The sequence below is a fragment of the Falco biarmicus genome, chromosome 16 (assembly GCF_023638135.1).
Source record: "Falco biarmicus isolate bFalBia1 chromosome 16, bFalBia1.pri, whole genome shotgun sequence".
Taxonomy (NCBI): Eukaryota; Metazoa; Chordata; class Aves; order Falconiformes; family Falconidae; genus Falco; species Falco biarmicus.
This window is the reverse complement of record NC_079303.1, coordinates 3,976,539-3,984,910: the sequence shown is the minus strand read 5'-3', so window position 1 is coordinate 3,984,910 and position 8,372 is coordinate 3,976,539. Positions and strand designations below refer to the sequence as shown.

General features: G+C 59.2%; 1 long non-coding RNA gene across 1 annotated transcript; it reads right to left on the bottom strand.

Annotated features, from left to right (window-relative positions):
* Nucleotides 1–2,327: 2,327 nt before the first annotated feature.
* Nucleotides 2,328–8,323, bottom strand: LOC130159960 (uncharacterized). The gene is made up of 2 exons (XR_008825898.1): nt 2,930–8,323; nt 2,328–2,678 (listed from the first exon to the last, which is right to left on the bottom strand). It is a non-coding gene; the product is annotated as an uncharacterized LOC130159960 (long non-coding RNA).
* Between the last annotated feature and the right edge of the window lie 49 nt (nt 8,324–8,372).

The following is an 8,372-nucleotide window of genomic DNA, read 5'->3' as shown; positions in this document are numbered from 1 at the left end:
CTCCTCCTTACGTTGCTGTTGGCTGTTGATGAAAATAGCCGTAGCTACGGATGCAAACAAGTGATGTTTCCATACGGAGCTGGCTCCAGCCTTGTCCTGGTTGTCTGCAGAGAGCCGCACCCAGGGCTCGAGCCATGCACGAAGGGCTGGGAAATTTGGTGGCCCTGACCTGGCATTTCTTAAAAACCTGGGGACAACGGTGCCTTGGGCTGTGCTGTCCCCATGCCTGGGTCCCTCTGGCTGCTTGCAGCCACCCCAGAGCTCCAGCAGCTCCCGGCAGCAGCACGGAGCCCGTATCAGAGAGTGGTTAAAGCCTTTGAAACCACTGCTCAGAGGCAACCTGCCGGGGATTTCTGAAGCTGCAGACACTTCAAGACAACCTCACTCGGAAACATTTAATTGGGAGGGCTGGGAGGGAGAGAGGAGGGAGCCCAGGGCATATGTGGCCCGCAGGGAGCGGGGAGAAAAGCTGGGAAGGAGTTTGCAGCGCAGGGGCTTGGCCTCCTGATACCTGGATGCTCCCTTGAGCCATGCGGGCTGCAGCCGTGGGGCACAGCTGTAAATCCCCCAGGATCATCTTTGCCAGCCAGGGAAAGGTTGGGAGAAGGAGGCAGGAAGAGAAACCTGGAAGGAGTTTTCAAATGACTCTTGCAGTCGTTTCCCCAACAAAAGCCCCTTCAGTCCCAGGGTGGCCAGCCCCGCGCGTGCAGCCAAGGGTAACATTTGTGCATGCGGAGCTATATGGAAACGTGTTTATTTTTCAGCACATTTACTGAAACGCTGCATGCTCGAGCTGGGGAGAGGCAGCGACCCAGGGGCCAGCTCCTCTGCTGGTGGGAGCAGGCAGAGCTTTCCCTGGGTCAGTGGGACCGGTGCCAGCTTACAGCTCCAAAACCCAGCCCGGAGCTCCTGCGTGATCCCGTCCTCTCCCCCATGACACCCGCACCCCTTCTCCCACAGCGATGGCTGCGCACCAAGCGCTCCATCCGTTCACAGCCGCACCAAAGTCAGCCGGGAGCAGGGGCGGTGGGAGCATCCCTGGCGCCTGTGCCAATCTGCTGAAAAGCCCACGGTACATCCCCTCCCGGGGAGCACCAGGAGTGGGAAGACGAGTGGGGGTCCCCACCACACCCCCCCGGGGCCGTGTCCGCTAGAGGGAGAGCATGGCAGCTGGTTCCCATCTCCAGCACCGCTCAGCACCCTGGCAGAGCCGTGGGGTGCCCCTGCAGCCCCCAGGAGCCGGGATCCCCCCGCATGCAACCCTCCATCTCCGGCCACGCATGCACTGCCCACCCAAGCCCTCCCACCCCCGTGGCCCCCGGTAGCCCCGTGCTGTGGGGCAGTGGGTGCTGTCCTGCTTGGGCTGCAGAGTGCTGGGCGGGATGCTGAGCTGGGGGTCTGTGGAGGAGGCGGGGGTCTGCTGGAGGGGTCGGGAGGGCCCCCCCCATGCACCCGCCACGTGAGGCTGCAGCTGCTTCCTGGCGAAGGGTATGTGTAATCACTACCAGACCTCGTTGCGCTCCTTGCTAATCAACCCCAGGCTGCTGCGGTTTTCCCTGCAAGACCCCCAGCCCGTTGGCTCGGGGGGGCAGAGCTGTGGCAGCTGCTGCAGAAGCCCCCTCCGTACCCCCAGCGCTTGCGAGGTTAAACAGGGAAGTGAGGGGAGCTGGGGGGGGGGGGGGGCGGGCAGCAGCAAAGCCTGGGAGCAAACAGCACGACCCCCCCTGGAGTCAGACTAACACTGCCCCTGGCACCATACATGGGGTCAAAGCTTTTGTTGAGTTTAAAACCAAATAAACACGTTCCCACCCCTCCCGTGTGGCAGCTCAGGGAAGGACCCCGCTGGGATCAAGGCCATCTTTGGGGCTGAGTCCCATTTAAATACCTGGGGGGGCTCCTGGAGGTTGCACCAGCAGTGACAGTGTTTGCTCATGGTTTGCTGTTAAACACACCTGAATGGAGACATTTACTTAGGATTTCACATTATTAACAGCCACAGCAGGAAAAGGTCGGGGAAAGAAAAAGCCGATGTTATTTCCCCAAGGAAATGCTTGGTGAGAGGATGCTGCCGGAGTTTCCTCCAGCACCTCCATAGCAAAGGGGAATTTTCTCCTTTAAAACACCCAGAGAAAGAAGCATCCAAAAAAATTGCTGGAGGGAAACCCCCTCGAGGTGACCAGGATGCCAGTTGCTGGGACTGGGATGCCCCGGAGCCAACACTGGGTACCGCTGGCAGCCCAAACTGTGCAGAACCATTCATCACCAGCCCTCGGGGGCGTTCCATGAGAGGATTAATTAAATTTTACACACAGAACTTAGCGCAGGGCTGGGTGTGATCATGCATTATTCATACGTTCAATAACACAGCTGATTTATTAATGAAAAGGTCAGACTCCCTGGAATTGAAGGCTTGTTGTAAAATTGCTTTGAGCTGGGATGTTTCGGAGAAGCTGCTGGAGCACTGCTGGCATGGGGCTCGGGCTGGGACCGCGACGGCACAGTGAGAGCTGCCCTGTTCCTCACAGCCCATTAATCCCTACGGAAGCACGTTCCCACTCCAGCGCAGGCAGACAGCAGTGGAAATGTATATGCAGGAACCTGGAGGAGTATAGCAGCATCTATAGGGGTGGCTGCCCAGCTGTCTCCTCCCCGCAGCCGCTGCTTCAGCCATGGAGGACCTGGGGAGCCAAAGAGACCCAGAGCTTACACATCAGCATCTCGGTCTTGCAGGGAAAAGGGAGAAAAAGCCACAGGCAGCCAACCCCTCCCTCCAGCGCGGTGCGGGCCGGGAGGGAGCTGGCTGGCGGCAGGGAGAGCAGAGGCAGGAGCCATCTCCAAAAAAAAAAAAAAAAACCCAAAAAGGAAGGAAATCCTTATAGCAGGAGCTGTTTCCCCTGGGATTACTCTTGGGGACTAATAGGTCATCTACCCCTCAGCCCCGTATTTAGCTTCGGGCACCCTATTTCTTCTCCTCACCTCTCTTGAGGAGGGCAGCAAACGCGGTGCTTGGGGCTGAGCTGTGACCAGCCTGGCTCTTCCCAGGGTAATACAGGAACCAAGAACGTCTCCAGCGTTTTCACGCCCCCGGTGCTGTCCTGTGTCCCTGACACGGTGCGGTGCTCACACGATGTGCTTGCATGTCATGGCCAAGAGGATGGGTGCCTGCAAACAGCAAAGGGGGCAGACTGTGGGAGTGCAGAGACACCCCCAAAACTGGGTCCTTGGCTCAGGCTCAGCCCTTCCCATCGCTGCTGAAGGCACCAGCTGCCCCCTTTCCCTGCACCCCCTGCACGGTCCGGCAGCAGCTGGGGCCAGCTGTCGGGCTCAGCTCAGCAGCAGTTTCCTTCTGTCTTTGAAGGCAGAGACAAAACCGAGCCCCAGAGCCAGGGAGAGGTCCCTGGGCTCCCAGACACAATGTGCTCCATTGTGCAATGGCGAAGGGAAGGATGAAGAGGAAAAAAGGGGGGAGAAAAACACCCCGGGGGCTCGGGGAGCCGTGCAGGTAGGGACGCAGCCAAGGTGCAAGCCCTAAGCCCTAAGGAGTGGAGGGGGTCAGAGGCGAGCAAGGAAATTGCTGGAACCAGTTTGGGGGGGGACGGGGCTTTTCCAGATGCCTCTGCTCGGTGGGCTGAGGCTGGGAGGAGGCCAGGAGCACTGGGCAGGCATTTGCCACGGATTCCTGCTTGTTTCTGCAGAGCTGAAACCCCCGGACACCCCCGGACCCTCCGCAGGGGAGAGGTGCTGGGTCCAGTAACCAGCTTTTCCCAGGGCAAACAGGCGCCCCGAGGGCAGGAGGAGAAGCCACTGGTGCCTCCGCTGGGGACGATGGAGTGGAGGCAGCTGGCAGCCGTCCCTGCTGCGATCAGCCCTCACACACTGTCCTCAGAGACGGGCAGCGGAAAAACGAAGGAAAACAAAGCAAGAATTTATCAAACCACATGTAGCGCGGCTGGGGCACATCTCATCCAGCCCTCCCGCTGCCGGCACCGCCGAGGAGGGGAACGCAGCAGGGCACGGGAGCAGAGGTCTGCCAGCCCCTGACATGAGCACAGGGGGTTCGTGCCAGCTCCGGGCAGTGACACATCCCGCTGGGATAACCCGGGTGAGAGCCTGCGGCAGGGACACGGGTGCCCCAGCTGTGGGGACAGCCCCAGCTGGGTGCAGGAGGGGTCGAATCTCAGGCTGGGGTGGCTCAGCAGCTGCACCATCACACTTCTCAGCCTGCTCCTGTCCCCGAGGAGCTGCCAGACTCCCTGTCTGCCTTCACTCTCTCTTCTCGACTTGCAGAGATGCAGTGATGGAGACCTGGTGGCTGCCAGGCTGGACGCAGAGCTCCCCCATGCTCTGCACACCGGTGGCCCGCGCACAGCTCTGCCCATGGCAACACTCACCCCCAGCCCCCCAGAAGTCACCCCACTGCTTCTGGGGGTGCTGGGGGCAGCTCAGCCCCAGCAGATACCTGCCTGCACCAGGCACTTGCCCACAGACAGGAGCGGGTGTTGTTTTCTCCCTGCCAGCAGCCAGAACGCTCGCCGAGATTTCCAAGCATCCGTATTCAGGGCTGTCGGGAAGAAGCCGCTTTGATCATTGCTAATTATTGCTCACGGGCTGACAGCACCCGCATGAGCTCTGCAGCACCCAGCCCACCCCCAACTCTGCTGCATCTGCCCACGGACCCCCGGCAGCCCCTCGCCACCTTGGCCCCTGCCTGTCCCACTCCATGGGGCCGTAGCACCATGCCCAGATTATCCACATCCCAGCGCCCACCCTCTGGGGCAGAGGTGACCAGGGATGTGCCCCAGCACCCAGGGCATGGAGAGAGGGGCACTGCCACCCCAAACCCAGGGGGTTGGTCCTCTCCCTCCAACGCCACCTCCTTCTAAATGCTCTTTTTATTCCCATAAATTGCAAAGGTGCTGCCAGGACCCCAAGTTTCCCCCAAACAACTCAATTCAGCTGAACAGCAAGTGAAAGCAGTGAACGCCCACGCCCTGCTTCTTGCTCCTGTTTATCTCCAAAGCTTTTTTTTTTGCCTTTTTTTTTTTCTTTTATAAAAAAGAAAGCCATGCCTGCCCTTAATCTGGAGGAGTGTTTGCAGCTCGGCAGAAGGCTTGGAGCGCGGTGATGGGAGCCAGGGCAGGGGAGGGCAGGGGCTCGCTGCAGTGACCCCTGGCAGGGCGCAGCTCTGCTCTGGGAGAAGCGATGCCAGGGCAAAGAGGCTTTGAGCACCAGGACAACTTGATTTGTTTGCTAGCGCAGGAAGCCAGGTGGCAGGAGCAGGCAGGAACGCTAATGGGTTTCCCAGGCAGCTGATGTTTCGCTTTTCTTTTTTTTCTTTCTTTTTTTTTTTCTTTTTTTTCTTTTTTTTTTTTCATATTTCAGATGCTTTAGAGAGAAAAACAGCCCGCGCACCATTTGGACAGGGAGCTCAGTGCCATGACCTTCCCAGAGCTGGGGGTACCTGGGAATCTGGAGGGACCCACGAGGCACTGGGGAAGGGCTGAGCGTGCCATGGGATGGCCAGGCTGGGGGGCTCATCACAGGGCTGTGAGGATGCACCTGGCTGCAGAGGGCACAGCGGGACAGGATCAGGCCCTGCCTTCCCCCCCTGCCCACCAGCTCTGCCACCCCCACCCCAGGACTGGCTGCATTTCCCTAACGGGAGTAGATTTGGGAGGCTGTGTATTTTAAGACCATCAGCATCATTTAATAGTGATGATAGACGTGTGGTTTTAAAGGCACCCTGGGACAGGGATATTCACCCTGCTCCGCTCTGATGGTCCCTGCTGAGCCAGGAGGGACCCCCAGCAGCTTGATTCTGTGTGCCAGGACCCCCTCCCTGTTCGCTGCCTGGTGCAGCTCAGACTGCTGGTTATAATTTATTAATCTCTACACAGGTTTATATTTGGCTCCCAGTGTGTCTGCAAATCTGTTTGCGGAGAGGTTTGGGTACCAAGCACGCCTTGGGGGAGGAACCCTCCAAGCTGCAGAGGAGAGGCTTGGGGCTGGGGAAGGGGGTTGGGGACAGGTTTGGGGACAGGCAGAGATGGGACCCTTGGGCTCAGCGCTCTGCAAGAGGGCTCTGAAGCTCCCTGCTTGTAGGAAACATGACATGAGATTTTCCCCATCCAGGAGCCTCAGTCAATGGGCTGGAATGAACCTGTTCCCTCCTGCTGTTTGTTCAGGAGAGCTGGGAGGCTTCGGAGAGGAGCCAAGCGTTCAAAGGGCCTTTGAAAATGTGAATTGAAGGCTCTGAGCAAGGAATTGCTGCATTTTTCGCCTTTTGCTCCTTGGACAGCTGCAGCCAGTGCCTGGCAGCCTTCAGAGCTACCTTGATGCCATGGTGGGGACAGAAGGGGAGAGGCAGCTTGGTCCCGACGGGACACCTTGCTCAGCCACAAACCACAGAGCAATCACCACCAGCAAATGTCCTGGGGCTTCCCACGCCCCTGTCCCCTCCTAAGATCCAGCAAGGGGCAGAGAGCTGCTGCCACGTCCCAATGGAGCTTCTCCGTCCCGTGGTGGTGAGCACAGGGGCTCTGGGTTTGGACATCCATCACCCTGGGGGGCAGGGGCAGGTCCTGTGCCAGGCTGATACAGATCAGGGTACAGCAGTCCCACAGATGGGGCTGGGAAGATGTCAGAATCCTGCCGGGTTTGGTCCCGACACCACGTGATAGCCACAAGCAGAACTGAATGATGCCCACGCAGCCGTGGGCAAACATCTGCGTCAAAAGCCTGGGCACAGGCAATAAATCACGGCAGCAGAAGAGCCTGTGACACCTGATGGGACTTGGTGATCTTTGCAGCTGGCAGCTCCCTCGCTGGCCTCCTGAGTGGATTTGCACTTGGCTAATTTTGCGTGAACTGGTCTCCTGGCTCCCCTGCAAAACCCAGAGGCTCTCAAATGTATTTCACTGCGTGCTTGTAACCAGCCTCCGTTAGCCGTGGAGATGTTAGCAGTGTAAAGCACACATCCAGGGACAGGCGAGGGAGCGACGGGATGAGGAAACGCTTCATAGTTTCCAGCTCTGTTCCAAATTAAGCACTTAACCTTTTTAAACACATTTTACAGTGGTTGTAATAAGCTCTGACCCTCTTTGTGCTGAGACATCTTCTCCCGGCACAGCCCAGGGTACCAGCCACGCTGCGAGGGGGGAGGCACTGGAGCCCGTGGATGGAGATTTCAGAAATCCAGCATCTTGAGCTTGCAGGGAGGGTGATGAGAGCACACACACTGAGACACTGGGTATCCAGAGCCACGTCTGTGGGACTGGGAGCTGTGGAATAGGCTGCAGGGACATTCCTGGGTGTGGGTGCTGGGATGCTTGAGTCCACCCCATAATAACCCGCAGGCCCTGAGAGACCGGGGAGCTATTACATGAGACTCCAGAGCCCCAAAGGCAGCCTGTAATTACAGTGGGATGGGGCAAAGGCTTCCCCAGCCAAATCAGTATTTCCCAGTGCCGGCAGCCGTGCCAAGCCAGCAGTTGGGGTGGGTAAGGGGCAGTTTGGGGTCTGCTTTCCTCCTCTGTCCCCCACCGCCACCCCCCCAGGAGACCTGGAAGCCACTGCCGGACCACGATGGGATGGACAAGCGAGGACGGGGGCTGCAGGGCTGCTCTGCCCAGTGCAAAGGCAGGTGGCACTTGGGGGTGGCACTGGGTACACGTAGTGTGCCCAGGACAGGGGACAGAGCAGCAGCAAGGGGGCATGGATGGGGGCCGGCAGCTGGCAACCCCCTTATTTTTGGTGCAGGCATTTTTTTGGAGCCCCATGGCATGGAGCATCTGGGGCTGGGGCATGGGATGCGAGCGAGGGGGGCTGCAGCCGGCCACCGATTCCACGACGCTGGGTATCCCACGGGAGGAAGAGGAGGGGAACGGGCGGAGGGCGAGGATTCCCAGCCGAGGGCTGCCTGTCATCCCCTTTCTCGCCAGGGAGAGCCTGGGCTGAGCCCTTGCAGCTGGCTGCAGGCAAAGGAAGCGTTGAAGCACCTCCCGTGGAAATTGGGTGACCCCGGGAGCCCCGGGAGCATCGGACGGCGCTGACACACGGGAGCCGCAGCGTGAGCATCGCCCCAACAGCCCGTGCCCCACTCAGGGGTTCCAGCAGAGTCCCCCCGGGCTCGCTCAGCAGTCCCGCCGTCTCCAAGTGACCAGCTCCCTCCGGATTGCCTCAAATCTCGATTCAAGAATGTTGTTTGGGCTGAAGAATGTATCGCTAAAAAAGAAAAAAAAGGGAAAAGGGAGGCCGGGGCGAGAAGGGAGGTGGAGGGAGGGTTCACCCTGCCCTTCCGCACTGACCTTTGTGTTTTCGGGGGGGGGGGGGGAGGGGGGGCTCCAGCCGCTCGGTGTAGATGTTTGCCAGAT